The sequence below is a fragment of the Cotesia glomerata genome, linkage group LG8, assembly GCF_020080835.1.
Source record: "Cotesia glomerata isolate CgM1 linkage group LG8, MPM_Cglom_v2.3, whole genome shotgun sequence".
NCBI classification, from domain to species: domain Eukaryota; kingdom Metazoa; phylum Arthropoda; class Insecta; order Hymenoptera; family Braconidae; genus Cotesia; species Cotesia glomerata.
The window spans coordinates 18,541,007-18,557,721 of NC_058165.1; the positions used below are offsets into that span (position 1 = coordinate 18,541,007).

General features: G+C 25.6%; 1 protein-coding gene across 1 annotated transcript in view; it reads right to left on the reverse strand.

The window, feature by feature from the left end:
- LOC123270369 (metabotropic glutamate receptor 2-like) overlaps positions 1-16,061 on the reverse strand; it is a 225,013-nt gene extending 208,952 nt beyond the window's left edge. Inside the window, exon 1 of the mRNA XM_044736381.1 lies at positions 15,860-16,061. The gene's annotated coding sequence lies outside the window, so the exon portion shown is untranslated. The remainder of the gene's footprint in view (positions 1-15,859) is intronic.
- Between the last annotated feature and the right edge of the window lie 654 nt (positions 16,062-16,715).

The following is a 16,715-nucleotide window of genomic DNA, read 5'->3' on the forward strand; positions in this document are numbered from 1 at the left end:
TTTAATTTTTATCCTCATAATCTTATATTTAATTTTTAATAGTATATTACACTACAAGGGCAGAAAGTTGAGATTCCTGCACTGCGCGCCATGATGCCCGAGGCGAAGCCTCGGGCATCATGGCGCGCAGTGCAGGAATCTCAACTTTCTGCCCGTGTAGTGTATACTTGTTTCCTTGCGATCCGGTCGAAAGTACGCAAAAAATTGCTTTGAAATAGTATATTACACACCTAGGGAAGTAAAGTAAGAAATGTCTCAGATCACATGTAATTGTTGGCTGAGGCGAAGCCGAGGTCAACAAACATGTGATCTGAGGCTTTCTTATTTACTTCCCGTGGAGTGTATACTATTTTTTTGCTCGACGAATGCAGAAAGGGGCAACTTTGTTTAGCGCAGCGGGCCGAAAGTTGCCACTTTCCGCCTGGAGGGCAGAAAAAAAAATTGATGTCTGCCTCCGACAATTGCGGCACGAGCGAAGCGAGTGCTGCTGGTCGGGGGGCAGGCATCAAATACACCTGTCAATAAAGATATTAATTTATAATCTATCATATTACTACTATCTTTATAGAAAAGATCTTAATTTAATTTAATAAATTTAAAGTTATAAATATATTATAAATTAACTCTGATTTTGAGAATAAAAAAAAAACAGAAAAATGAAATAATAATCGTACAATGAATAAAAAAAAAAATTAAGAAAAATATCTGTTTGTGTACACTGATAGAAGGATTTGTTTATAGTTAAAAATATTTGTTAATATTTAACAAGTCATTTATTACCACTTTTTAGTCCTTAACAAATATTTGTTAGTATTTAAAAAGATTTATTAATATTTAATAAATGAATATCAGATTTATTAAATACAAACAAATCATTTTAAATACTAAGGAATGTTTGTTTAATACTAAAAAGTGGTCTCTAATAAATGATTTGTAAAACTATTGACAAATATTTTTGAATACAAATAAACCCTTTTATCAGTGTATTTTTTAATATTAATACTCAACGATAGATGATAAAATGCATTTTGATATATTTTTCATATATACATATATATATAATATATATTTTAAAGATATAAGCTCATCTCTATGTTACACTCATCAAGAGCTTTCATTTGAGTACCCACATGCATTTTTGATATATTTTTCATATATACATATATATAATATATATAAATATATGATAAATTAATGTGGGTACTCAAATGAAAGGTCTTGATGAGTATAATGTCAGGATGAGCTTATATCTTTAAAAATGTCAAATTATATATGTAAAAATGTTAAAATTCAATATTTGATTTTTTTATGATTAAAAAAAAATAAAAAATCTTTTTAATAAATTAAAATTTTTCTTCAAAAATTTTAATAAATTTTTTTTTGTGATTCTCTTAAGAAAAACAATTTAAATATTAAATTTTAATTATTATTTTTTAATATTAATACTCATAGATAAGTGATAGAATGCATTTTGATATATTTTTCATATATACATATATATAATATATATTTTAAAGATATAAGCTCATCTTGATATTACACTCATCAAGAGCTTTCATTTGAGTACCCACATGCATTTTTGATATATTTTTCATATATACATATATATAATATATATAAATATATGAAAAATTGATGTGGGTACTCAAATGAAAGGTCTTGATGAGTATAATGTCAGGATGAGCTTATATCTTTAAAACTGTCAATAGTTCACAAGATACAATGTCATTTCTTATAAATTTTCTATAATTATAATAATAATAAAATTAAATACATATATACTAAACTTAATCATTTAAGTTTCTGCAATTTAGAATTTTCCAACCCATTGTTCTAAATAAGACCGCAACCTAATGATAATTTCTAATTCCTCCCATTTTCTCCAAACTAAAATTTTCAACAAACTAAAATAAAATAAATAAATTAATAAAGCCCGCGGGATTTGTAAGATTTCTTGAGTATGCGCGTATCCAACCGGAAAGTGTAACAAGATGTTATTTCAACCAGAAGAGCAAACAAAAAACAGCAAGTAAAAGTGCTTCCAAAATACAGGACAATAAATAGCAATAGAAAAAAAAAAAAAAAAAATGAGGAAAACACTTTAGTAATTCGAACTTGGTGAAAAAAGTCAACCGTGCTGATAACAGCCGAACATTTTGCGCCTCAGAATAATAAAATGTCTGCTATTTATACAAACAAAACCACCGGGAATAATTCAATACATGTTACAGAAAAAAAAGATACATTATAAAAAAAAAATAAAAAAAAAAAGAGTTTTATTATTTTACGCTCTGGTATTTATTGTTTTAGTATTTAACGAAACAATGAAAGCTTTCATTATAATTGAATTACTTTAATAAAATAAAACGCATAAATGTTTTTAATATTCCTCCGCTGATGATGTTAAACTTGGAGTGGTGTTTTAACAAAAAAATATCGACCGAGTTACGTATGATTAATAACGATAAGAGTATTTCCATGTACTCACTCGTGAAATGAAAAAAGTCTTGAGAACACTATTTTTTTTTAATTTTAAGTTCCATTTCTATTCGCTCTACGGAATTATTTAAATAAAATGGAATAGTTTGTGAACTTTTTGTCACACACTTCGATTATAACTTTCCGGGGGTTGATCATGACGGGAGTTTGATTTAAAATTTCCTTGCGATGTTATGATTGGATTTGTAAAAAAAATCAATTCAAAGTTGCAATATTTTTTTATTGGTATATTTTACTAATTTGTAAAGAAAATTTTTTTTAATCAATAAGAAAATCGATTTTTCTTTTCTAGTAACTTTTCAGCCGTACTAACTTGTATCCGGGTCAAATGTTATTTTAATAGTTTTAACAACAAATTCATTCTATCTTTGTTATTAACTAACATACTTATTATTATAGTTTTAAGAACAAATTTTGTTTATGTTCGTTATTAATTAACACCTAAGTTTATCAAGATCGTGTTTTCAGCATGCTAACTCCTTTATTTGTGTTTTTTAATTGGTTTTTTTTAATTATCCTAAATAATTTATAGTTAAATATATAAACAATAATGTTTGAAAGGTTGAAATAATATAAAAGTCTTTTTAATAAACAACTTGATGTAGACATTTAGTACTTGTCCCACCAGTCACAAATGCCTGTCCCACCAGTCACAATAAAACTCATTTTTTTAATTGTTTCAACGTAGGTAATCAGTCTAATTCTTCATAATATTGAATGTTTGTAGGATAAATTTAGTATTTTCGAGGGAAGTATTTTTTTTTAGTTTAGTGGTCGAACTGAAATTGGACTTTAAGTATACCTTTGGTAAGAGAGAAGAATTTGTTGTTAGTCCCACCAGTCACACTCAGTCAAATGATAATTACGAGAAACTTAAAAAGTAATGGAGGTTTTTGACAAAGGGATGTTGATAATTAGTTATTCTTCTGTATTATAAGATAAATTTTACTATAGTATAAATTTCAGTCACATAATTCTATATAATTGATGGAATTCCAGAGTCAAATGTCCCACTAGCCACTATGGAATGCTTTTTATCTAAAAATTCATTTTTTTTATTTTAATAAGATGTTAATGTCATTAATTTATTTGCTTCCGGTGAATAAACTTTATCAAATACCTTGATAAGCCCATAAATGATTTTCTTATAAAAATTAGTTCCTAAATATTCCGACAGGCGGCGCATAGTCGTTAAATTTTCTCGTTACTAGAGAGTTAATTTTTAAAATATTATTAAAGAACTAAAAATTTTTTTTTTACTATTATATTATTAATAGTATTATTATTAGTACTAATTTATTATAAAAAGTCTATATTTAACTAATTTGTAAAGAAAATTTTTTTTAATCAATAAGAAAATCGATTTTTCTTTTCTAATAACTTTTCAGCCGTACTAACTTGTATCCGGGTCAAATGTTGTTTTAATAGTTTTACCAACAAATTCATTTTATCTTTGTTATTAACTAACAAATTTATTATTATAGTTTTAAGGACAAATTTTGTTTATGTTCGTTATTAATTAACACCTAAGTTTATTAAGATCGTGTTGTCAGCAAGCTAAATTCTTCATTTCTCTTTTTTAATTCGTTTTTTTTAACTATCCTAAATAATTTATAGTCAAATACATGAACAATAATGTTTGAAGGGTTGAAATAATATAAAAGTCTTTTTAATAAACAACTTGATGTAGACATTTAGTACTTGTCCCGCCAGTCACAAATGCCTGTCCCACCAGTCGCAATAAAAACAAATTTTTTTAATTGTTTCTACGCAGGTAATCAGTCTAATTCTTCATAATATTCAATGTTTGTAGGATAAATTTAGTATTTTCGAGGGAAGTATTTTTTTTTAGTTTAGTGGTCGAACTGAAATTGGACTTTAAGTATACCTTTGGTAAGAGAGAAGGATTTGTTGTTAGTCCCACCAGTCATACTCAGTCAAATGATAATTACGAAAAACTTAAAAAGTAATGGAGGTTTGTTGACAAAGAGATGTTGTTAATGAGTTATTCTTCTATATTATAAGATAAATTTTACTATAGTATAAATTTCAGTCACATAATTATATATAATTGATGGAATTCCAGAATCAAATGTCCCACCAGTCACTATGGAATGCCCCAAAAGCCACAATTTATAATTTAATATCGAAAATGTGATTAGTAGCTGTCGCTATAGTAAATAACGACTTTCTCATCTTAAAAAATTACAGTTTCAAACAGTAAAAATTGCCGTTTAAATATGTAGTCTATACTATGAGGAAAAGGGCAAGGTCTCACACGGAGAATTTAACATAATAGTAAAAATTCTACTCTTAAAATATATATTTTACCAGTCCAAGCAAGTCAATAATTATAGTTTGATGTTTAGCGTTGCGTTTAAAATTTATCATTTCACTTTGTAAATATTGACGTTGCTTGTAAAGAAATTTAGTAACTGTAGTTTATATTTTTACATATCATAAGATCATTTTTTAGCTGATAAATATCAAAGTCTAAATCCTTAATTATTATACTTAAACATTTCGGACTTTTTTATAGCGAATATTACTATTTGAAATAGTATTTTCTTCCATGTAAATAATAAATTTTAGCATTTAAATAATAAATATTATAAAGTGATTGTTAAAATCACGAGTTTCCTGTTTGAAATGGTAATTTTTACCAGTTGATCATTATTTATTATAAATCGACTGTTATTTATTACAGTTTACTTTTTTCCGTTATGCAAAGTTGCAATATTTTTTTACTGATCTATTTATGGGTGTCTAAATATTTAAACATCGTTAATTACAAATAAAAATCCCCCAATTAGCGATTTACAATTTACTTTATGCGTCGTTAGTAGTATCGACAGCTCTCTATATCCACCCAGCAAGCCTTGATAGGCAATATCCACCATTCATAATATAACGACTGTTTGTTGAACCACCAAACACGGAATTCGGTAGTAAACATCCGGGCAATCTCCATGCAATTAACCGTCGAATATGATCAACAAGTACGCCATTAAATTCCGTTGTTTACATTATTTTTATTTATATTTGCTCCTTAATTATCGGTGAATAATGAATGGAGGTATTAGGTTAGAAGGACGAGCTTGATTAAAGGAGAATAATTGTTGAACGGCAATAGGTCTTTGACCCATTTACACCTTTACTTCCCCGTTGCTAGTTGTTAGCTCTAACCCTCTCATTTCCTCGAGGGTGTTAGTGTCTACGGAGCTGAGGGACCTGCTGAGGGATTTAATCAACAATCAGACTGAGATCGTTGAGTCTAACTCTAGCATCTGCTTCGGATAGAGTAATGGATTTCTCGTTTTTTCTTCTTTTAGGATTTATTTTATTAATATACTGTGACGGAAATTTTATCGCAGAACAATAATAAGAATTTTTTTTTTAGAAATAAAAATATTCAAAAGAAGTAGAACGTTTTTTTTTTTTTTTTTTTTTACGGAAAATTTATGAAAAAAATCCGAGAAAACTACCAATTAGTAATTAGTAAAATTTGCTGTCTAATAATTGGTAGAAACTACCAATTGACAATCTTTAGAAACTACCAATTAGTAATTGGTAGAACTTATTGTCGGACAATTGGTAAAAACTACCAATCAGTAATTTATAGAGACTACCAATTGATAATTGGTACAAGCTACTACTTAAAAGTTTGTATAAACTACCAATTGACAATTGGTAGAAGCTACCAATGAGTAATTGATAGAATTTACTGTTTGATAATTGATAAAACCTACCAATTAGCAATTGATTGAATCTACTGCTTAACAATTTGTAGAAATTAGCAATTTAAAATTTGGAGAAACTACCAATTAGTAAAATTTACTGTCTCAAAATTGGTAAAAACTACCTATTAGTAATTTATAAAGACTACCAATTGACAATTGGTATAATATATTGACAATTTGTACAAATTACCAGTTGACAATCTTTGGAAATTACTAATTAGTAATTGGTAGAATTTACTGTCTCATAATTAGTATATATTACTAATTAGTCATCTACAGAGAGTACTAATTGACAATTTGACAATCGGTAGGAACTACCAATTAGTAATTGGAAGAATTTACCGTCTGAAAAATGGTAGTTAGTATACTAATGAGCAATTGATTGAATTATTTGCCTAACTATTCGTAGAAATCACCAATTGACAATCTGTAGAAACTACCAACTAGTAATTGGTAAAATTTATAGTCTAAAAATTAGTAGAAACTACCAGTTAGTAATTTATAAAGACTAATATTTGAAAATTTGTATAAACCACTATTGACAATCGGTAGAAACTACCAATTAGTTATCTGTAGAGACTACCAATTGACAATTTGACAATCGGTAGAAACTACTAATTAGTAATTAGTAGAATTTACTGTCTAAAAATTGGTAGAAACTACCAATAAGTAATCAAGAGAGACTACCAATTGACAATTGGTACAATCTACTACTTGAAAGTTTTTAAAAACAACCAATTGATAATGAGTAGAAACTACTAATTAGTTATCTATAGAGACTACCAATTGACAATTTGACAATCGGTAGAAACTGCCAATTAGTAATTGGTAGAATTTGCTACCTGATAAATGGTAGACACTATATTAATTACGAATTTATCGAATCTCTTGCTTAAACAATTTATAGAAATAATCAATTTACAATTAGTAAAAACTACCATCTAGTAATTGGTAAAATTTACTGTCTAAAATTGCTAGAAACTACGAATTAGTAATTTATAAAGACTACTACTTGAAAATTTGCAGAAACCACCATTGACACTTGGTAGAAACTACCAATTAGTAATTAGTAGAATTTACTATCTAAAAATTGGTAGAAACTACCAATAAGTAATCTAGAGAGACTACCAATTGACAATTGGTACAATCTACTACTTGAAAGTTTTCAAAAACTACCAATTGATAATGAGTAGTAACTACTAATTAATTATTGATAGAATTTACTGTTTAAACATTAGTAGGAACTACCAATTAGCAATTAATTGAATCTCTTGCCTAACAATTGTAGAAATTACCAATTGACAATTTGTGAAAACTACCAACTAGTAATTGGTAAAATTTACTGTCTAAAATTGGTAGAAACTACCAATTAGTATTTATAAAGACTACTACTTGAAAATATGTAGAAACTACCATTGACAATCGGTAGAAACTACCAATTAGTTATTTGTAGAGACTTCCAATTGACAATTTGACAATCGGTAGAAACTGCCAATTAGTAATTGGTAGAATTTGCTACCTGATAAATGGTAGACACTGTATTAATTAGCAATTGATCGAATCTCTTGCTTAAACAATTTATAGAAATAACCAATTTACAATCAGTAAAAACTACCATCTAGTAATTGGTAAAATTTACTGTCTAAAATTGGTAGAAACTACCAATTAGTATTTATAAAGACTACTACTTGAAAATATGTAGAAACTACCATTGACAATCGGTAGAAACTACCAATTAGTTATTTGTAGAGACTTCCAATTAGTAATTTGACAATCAGTAAAAACTACCAATTAGTAATTAGTAGAATTTACTAGCTATCAATTGGTAGAAACTACCAATAAGTAATCTAGAGAGACTACCAATTGACAATTGGTCAATCTACTACTTGAAAGTTTTTAAAAACTACCAATTGATAATGAGTAGAAACTACCAGTTGGTAATTGGTAGAATTTACTGTCTAAAAATTAGTAGAAACTACCAATAGGTAATTAATTGAAACTCTTGCCTAACAATTTGTAGAAATTACCAATTAGTGATCAGTAAAAACTACCAATTGGCAATCAGTAGAAATTATTATTCAGCAATTGGTAAAAACACCAATTGATAATAAGTAGAAATAACTTTCTGATATTTGTTAGAAACTACTAATTATTTTTTACCAAATTTTGGACAAAATAATTGGTAGTTTCTACCAATTGTTACTCAGTAGTCACAACGAATAATTATATTTTTAAAACAAACGTAGCTTGAAAAATGAATAAAATTTTAATACCATTAGAAACAATGCAAATATTTGGATAAGTACCAGACTTTCATTAATAACGAAAGTCAGAAAGCGATTTCATAAAAGTTCCATTACGAATTATAAATTACGATCACGAGCGATCAATATCTCTCGATTCACTTGCCTATAAACTTTTCTTTCCATCATAATATTTAATATTCGTAATTCGTTCTAAAGTTCCCTGCGAGTTATTATCGTTAGCACCAAAAATTCAGTAATTTGCTCGGTGTATCGTGATTAAAGTACTTAAGATAAGATTACGGAATAATTAAGTTGACGATGAAACGTTAATTGAGTTTTAGAGTATTATTATCAGAAAATTCTTTGTGGTTTTCTTTATTACTATCTTTATCACTTAAATAAGGACAGTAATTTTTTTCTATTTGCTTAAAGAAAAGTTTCACCGGAAAATTTATTTTTTATTAAATTAATATTTAATGACAATTTTAATTAAAATTCTTCGGTAACACCGGATGTATTTGTACTGCTTATTAATGAGAGACAAAGCTCTTCATACATTTATAAAACAAGCTTACTTGGTATAATGTATTTGTATGTATAATGCTCACATTAAATATTCCAAATGTAAATGAATCTACTGTTTTGAACAATTGTTACAGTTGAGTCGAGGAAACTTGGAATTAAAAATTACAAATAATTAAATTTATTCGCTATTTGTTCCCAAAGCAGTCATCTGCGGATAAAATAATAGTGGAAGAGAACAAAGAATGATTTAAATACAATTGTAACGCTTTAATATACGACCGACGTTGAATTTTTGTTAAAATAGTTTCTTAAATCACCTTAAGCTTTATAAAACATTAAATATTAAATTTTTTAATAATTTTTTACAAAAATTATGTTAAAAAATTATTAAATTAAAGATAAATCTCTTTAAAAATGTCAATAAATATTTATTTCATAATTTAAATTTCTGCTATTGAGAAAATGAAGCGACCATGCGCCATCTGTTGGAAATTTTTTAAAATTTCATTGAAAAATGATATATTATCACATTAAACGGTTAAAAAATTATTAAATTAATAATACATCTCTTTAAAACAGTAAAAAAAAAATTATTTTACTATTTAAGTTTCTAATGTTGAGAATATAAAGCGACCATACGCCACCTGTTGGAAATTTTTGGAACTTTAGTAGAAAAATCAAAGATGGTCACATAAATCGGTTAAAAAATTATGAAATTAAGTACAGATCTCTTTAAAACAGCCAAAAAAAATTTATTTCACTATTTAAGTCTCCAATATTGAGAAAATAAAGCGATCATGCGCCACCTATTGGAAATTTTTGGAACTTTAGTCAATTAATAATATATAGTCACATTAAACTTTTAAAAAATTATTAAATTAAAGATAAATCTCTTTAAAAGAGTTAAAAAAAATTTATTTTACAATTTAAGTCTCTAGTATTGAGAAAATAAAGCGACCATGCGCCACCTGTTGGAAATTTTTGAAACTTTTATTGAAAAATTTAATATTGCCACATTAAAAGGTTAAAAAATTGTTAAATTGAAGATAAATCTGTTTAAAAGAGTCAAAAAAAAATTATTTTACAATTTAAGTCTCTAGTATTGAGATGATAAAGCGACCATGCGCCATCTGTTGGAAATTTTTGGAACTTTCATTGATAAATTAAATATTGCCACATTAAAAGGTTAAAAAATTGTTAAATTAAAGATAAATCTGTTTAAAAGAGTCAAAAATAATTTATTTTATAATTTTAGTTTCTAGTATCGAGAAAACGCAGCGACTATGCGCCACCTGTTAGAAACTTTTGGAACTTTCATTAAAAAATTAAATATAGTAGCATTAAAAGGTTGAAAAATTATTAAATTAAAGATAAATCTCTTTAAAAAAGTCAAAAAAGATTTATTTCATAATTTATGTCTCTAATGTTGAGAAAATAAAGCGACTATACGCCACCTGTTGAAAATTTTTGGAACTTTCATTTAAAAATCATATAAAATCATATTAAGCGGTTAAAAAATTGTTAAATTAATAAGAAATCTCTTTAAGAGAGTCAAAAAATATTTATTTTACAATTTAAATCTCTAGTATTGAGAAAATGCAGCAACTATGCGCCACCTGTTGGAAATTTTTGGAACTTTCGTCTAAAAATCATATATAGTCATATTAAACAATTTAAAAAGTATTTTATGGAATAAAGGAAGCAAAATAAAAGCCTTGAAATAAAAAATAAACATTAATTAAAATCTCATAATTTTTATGACTGAATAAAAAGTAGAAACTCACTGCCAAAAGTGAATTTTATAGTCTTGCCTGTAATTTTTTAGAAATAAAATATCTTTTCAGTTGATAGCTCTGTTACAGTTTTAAACTAAAGCGGACAACTTGGCACAAGTAACGGGTTGTAAATAATTTAAAGCGATTGTATATAACATAAAAAAAAAGTAGAAAAGCTCGTAAGAAAATTTAACAGCACTGGAGCTATGATTTCTATCTCTGTGCGGTTTTGTGTGATGATATGTAAATATGTGAGAGATATTTGTGTCTAACATGATGAATAAAAAATAATGTTGAGAGATATATTGACTACAATAGAGAAAACGAGAAGCTAGAAATGACGAAATAAAAGGAAAATAATAATGGGAATTGTATTGGTTGGATAAACTATTGACTACAATAGAGAAAACGAGAAGCTAGAAATGACGAAATAAAAGGAAATATATATTGTTCTATACTATTCTTCACGTCCGATAAATTTATTGGGTACATATTGGGTACAGCAAGAGTAAGATTCCTCCGGGGAGTCCGGTACCATCTTTTCCGACATCGGATCGAGATCTGTAATTGAGCTATGACAGTTATCGTTAGGTAAATTATCGGTTTTATTGAAAACAGTTGAATATTTTAAGATATTGTGCTTCTATTAAAGGACTTTAACTTTATCTTCTATTTATTCCAATAGAAGATTGGGTTCTGTAAGTTGAATGAGTCATTTTGCGCTAGATGGCGCTAATAGGATTTATTACGGAGTGATAAAATTTTTAGTCATTTATTTGGGAGAAAAAAATATTGACCCATCAATATTATTTGTTACAGTTTAATAAATTATTTTTTTATTCCAAATAAATTATATTAATATAAACAAAGCCTTACTATATCAAAATAAATATTTGTTTCCACCAAATAATATTTAGTATCAGTTACTAAATATTTGTTTGGTAAGTATTGCCGCTAGATGGCTCTGCTTTAATTCCAATGTCATACATAACCTATTAACTGACTTAGATTATTTTATTGAGCTCGATTTTTGGAGATTTATCTTCTCTTTGAAAACACACATACTCCAGAAAGGCTTATATGTAATTTCTCAGTAGAGTTTGGTTTAAATTTTTCAATTAGTCTATTATTGATATGTTAAAAACTTGTTTAATTTTAAATTTTATAAATGTCTCAAATAAAAAATGATAATTGAATGAGATTATTTTCTTTATATCCTATATTTTTACTTAAAATTATTTATTTTAATTATTTTGATTTATTTTGAGTAACAAAGTTAAGTTATACGGTAAAATTAGTTAAAAAATTAATTTGTTTAACCAATAAACGATTATTGCAAAGCAATAAATCATTTTTTTTTTATTTTTTTTATTTTGTTAAATAAATTTTTGTTATTTGTTAAATACTAAATATTTATTTTTGTTAAATTGCACTTTACTTTCTAAAATATTAACTTATTTGAAGATATAAGCTCATCTCGATATTGTACTCATCAAGAGCTTTCATTTGAGTACCTACATGCAATTTTGATATATTTTTCATATATACATATATATAGCATATATTTTGAAGATATAAGCTCATCCGGATGTTACACTCATCAAGAGCTTTCATTTGAGTACCCACATGCATTATGATATATTTGTCATATATACATATATATATATAATATATATAAATATATGAAATATATGAAAAATTGATGTGGGTACTCAAATGAAAGCTCTCGAAGAGTGTCACATCGGTATGAGCTTATTTCTTCAAAAATGTCAAATTATATCTGTAAAAATGTTAGAATTCAAAATTTTGATTTTTCTTGATTAAAAAATATCAAAATTTTTTTTGATAAATTAAAAATTTTAATATATTTTTTTTGTGATTATACTTAAGAAAAATGATTTAAATATTAAATATTAATTATTATTTTTTTAAATTAATACTCAAAAATAACTAATAAAATGCATTTCGATATATTTTTCATATATACATGTATATAATATATATATATATATATATATTTTAAAAATATAAGCTCATCTTGATGTTACACTTATCAAGAGCTTTCATTTGAGTACCCACATGCATTTTTGATATATTTTTCATATATACATATATATAATATGTATAGATATATGAAAAATTGATGTGGGTACTCAAATGAAAGGTCTTGATGAGTGTAGTCTCGGGGTGAGCTTATATCTTTAAAAATGTCAAATTATATCTGTAAAAATGTTAAAATTCAATATTTTATTTTTTTTATGATTAAAAAAAATCAAAATTCTTTTTAATAAATTCAAAATTTTCTTTAAAAATTTTGATAAATTTTTTTTGTGATGATTCTTAAGAAAAATGATTTAAATATTGAATTTTTATTCTTATTTTTCAAAATTAATACTTAAAAATAAATGATAAGATGTATTTTGATATATTTCTCATATATATATAACATATATTTTAAAAATATAAGCTCACCTTGATGTTACACTTATCAAGAGCTTTCATTTGAGTACCCACATGCATTTTTGATATATTTTTCATATATACATATATATAATATATATAAATATATGAAAAATTGATGTGGGTACTCAAATGAAAGCTCTCGATGAGTGTAACATCTAGATGAGCTTATTTCTTTAAAAATGTCAATATTTCACGAGATACGAGGTAATTTCTTATTTATGTATCTAGAATAATTTTCAAATGCAACCCAAATAATTATTATATTAAATTGACTATCCATGAGAATGATATGAAACCTTTAAAAGGCACAAATTTAATTATAAAAAATGTAAATTTATTTTAAAATATTTTTGTTATTTTAATAATTGAATAAATATAAATTAATAATTATTGTAAATTTAAAATAAATAAAAATTTAAATCATTCAATAAAAAATTTTATAAATTATTCAAAAAACTCCAGAGATAGATACTTCATTTTGTTTTTGTTTTATCCGCTACAATTCGATATTTATTCAATTATGCGATCGGCTGTTTAATTAACAAATTGATAAATTATTAACAGTTCGACAGAATAAATAACAAGCGTTTATGTAACGAGGAAATAAAAAATGGCTGTCAAGCTTTTTAATATTGAAATATTGAAATATTCACAAGACAATTATCGAAATTTAAATTAAAAGAGAATTTGTTTTCATTTAATTTTACAAGTCTTAGTAAAATAAATTTGAATTCAAGGATATTGATCTTTATAGAAGAAATGACAAAAGATAATTGGAAATATATGTGTATATTTTTTTGTGTAAACAGCACGAAGATATATTGTAAAAGTTTTATCATGAATAGTTTAATACCAGAATTTGATGGTGGTATCATTTCATAAAGTATATATATTGTTTATTACTCGTTGGGTATTTCTTGTTTCATACACGAGAAACTTTATTACTTTTTTTCGACAAATAAACTATTGAAAAAATTTTTTTTTCGTTCAATTTTGTAAGCTATTATTTTCAAATTGCTGTAATAAATTTTATTTTTTAATTAAAAAAAATAAATAAGAATTATTAATTGATGAATTTTGTTAAATTGCACTGTGCCTTTTTAAATGTTGACATTTTTAAAGATATAAGCTCATCTCGATGTTAGACTCATCGAGTCCTTTCATTTGAATACCCACATAGCATTTTTTATATATTTTATATATTTGATATTTGTGAAATATATATAATATATAAAATATATGAAAATTTGATGTGGGTACTCAAATGAAAGCTCTCGATGATTGTAACATCAAGATGAGCTTATATCTTTAAAAATGTCTATAATTCACAAGATACAAGGTCATTTCTTAATTATTGACATTTTTAAAGATATAAGCTCATCTTGATGTTACACTCATCAAGAGCTTTCATTTGAGTACCCACATGAATATTTGACATATTTTTCATATATACATATATCTATATATATATATATATATATATATATATATATATGCTATATATATATATATATATATATATATATATATATATATCTGAAATGCACTGCCAGCTGAGACTGTGGCTGTAGATAATTTGGTTGAATTGCTTGCTTCAATCACTTATTTGAACATGACAATTAACAATTGCAATCTTTATTTTGGATCGTATTTAAATATTTTTTCTTGTAGAATTATTATGACTTTAAATTAAGTTATTTGTTTGTATTAAATAATCTATTTGGATTTTATAACATTTGAAATTAAATCTAATTGTAAACCTTTAATTAGTTAAGTAATCTTGTAACCTATGTAAACCAATGTAATTTAAATATTGATGGCTTTGAGGGAGCTTAGGTTCCAGAGCCAAATAAATTTTTTATCTATCTATCTATAATATATATATATATATAAATATATGAAATATATGAAAAATTGATGTGGGTACTCAAATGATAGGTCTCGGAGATTGTAACATCTTGATGAGCTTATATCTTAAAAAATGTCTATAATTCACAAGATATAAGGTAATTTCTTAATTATTGACATTTTTTAAGATATAAGCTCATCCTGATGTTACACTCATCAAGCCCTTATATTTGAGTACCCATATGCATTTTGATATATTTCTCATATATTTATATATATAAAATATATAAATATATGAAAAAGTGATGTGGGTATTCAAATGAAAGGTCTCGATAAGTATAACACCAGAATAAGCTTATATCTTCAAAAATGTCTATAATTAACAAAATACAAGATCATTTCTTAATTATTGAAATTTTTTAAGATATAAGCTCATCCTGATGTTACACTCATCAAGCCCTTTCATTTGAGTACCCACATGCATTTTGATATATTTCTCATATATTTATATATATAAATATATGAAATATATGAAAAAGTGATGTGGGTATTCAAATGAAAGGTCTCGATAATTGTAACACCGGAACGACCTTATATCTTTAAAAATGTCAAGCGTTCTCAAGATACAAGGTCATTTCTTAATTATGTATCTAAAGATATTTTCGAATGCAGCCTTGGTACTTCTTAAAATAAATTGACTATCCTGAACTCAAAATTTTTCTTATTCTGATGATTAAATTTTTTTTTAAATTAATTGACTTACCAAAAATTAATGAACATTCTTTTGAATAAATAAAAAAATGAAAATCCCCAATAAATATCACAAAATCACCAAACTTAACTAATTAAAACCATTGTTATCATAACAATAACAATAACCATTTACTCTGAAAACTTACGACAGTAAATCACCCGCAAAACGCGAAATACTCTCAAATATATCGTCAAACGTCCGGCACGATATGCTGACGCGCTTACACTAAAACTAAGTTTTCCCGTATCGGGTAGAAGCGGTTTCCCAGCACCCCTCTTTTATTTCGCGAGGACAGAATCCTTACACCGCGCATTCGCTTAAATCAATTCGGTTTATTATTTTCAGCTTTGTAAATATACATGTTTGATATATTTTTTCAAACAATGGATTATTGTTGAAATTTGTGCTTTTGTCAGAAATTTAATAACTTAAATTAAATTTACTGGATCAAATTTATTATTCTGTTATTTAATATTGTTCGATTGGCAGCAATATTAAATTAATATGGAATTTATTAGACCTTTAGAGGACAGAATATTAAATTAGTAAACAGAATTTAGCTTTGATTTTGAAGCTATTGTTTTTAATAAAAATATTTTCTTAAATTCTTTGCTAATAAAACATTATTATACATAAAATTTAATTGAGAAGGAATTTTTTATATATTATTATTACTCAAAAATTAGAATTTTTAATTTATATAATTTTTCTGAAATAATAAAGAAAATAATTTAATTATAATTTTAACGAATTAAGTTTCTAGTATTGAGGAGATAAAGCGACCATGCGCCACCTGTTGGAAATTTTTGGAACTTTTATGAAAAAATTAAAAATAATCACATTAAACGGTTAAAAAATTATTAAA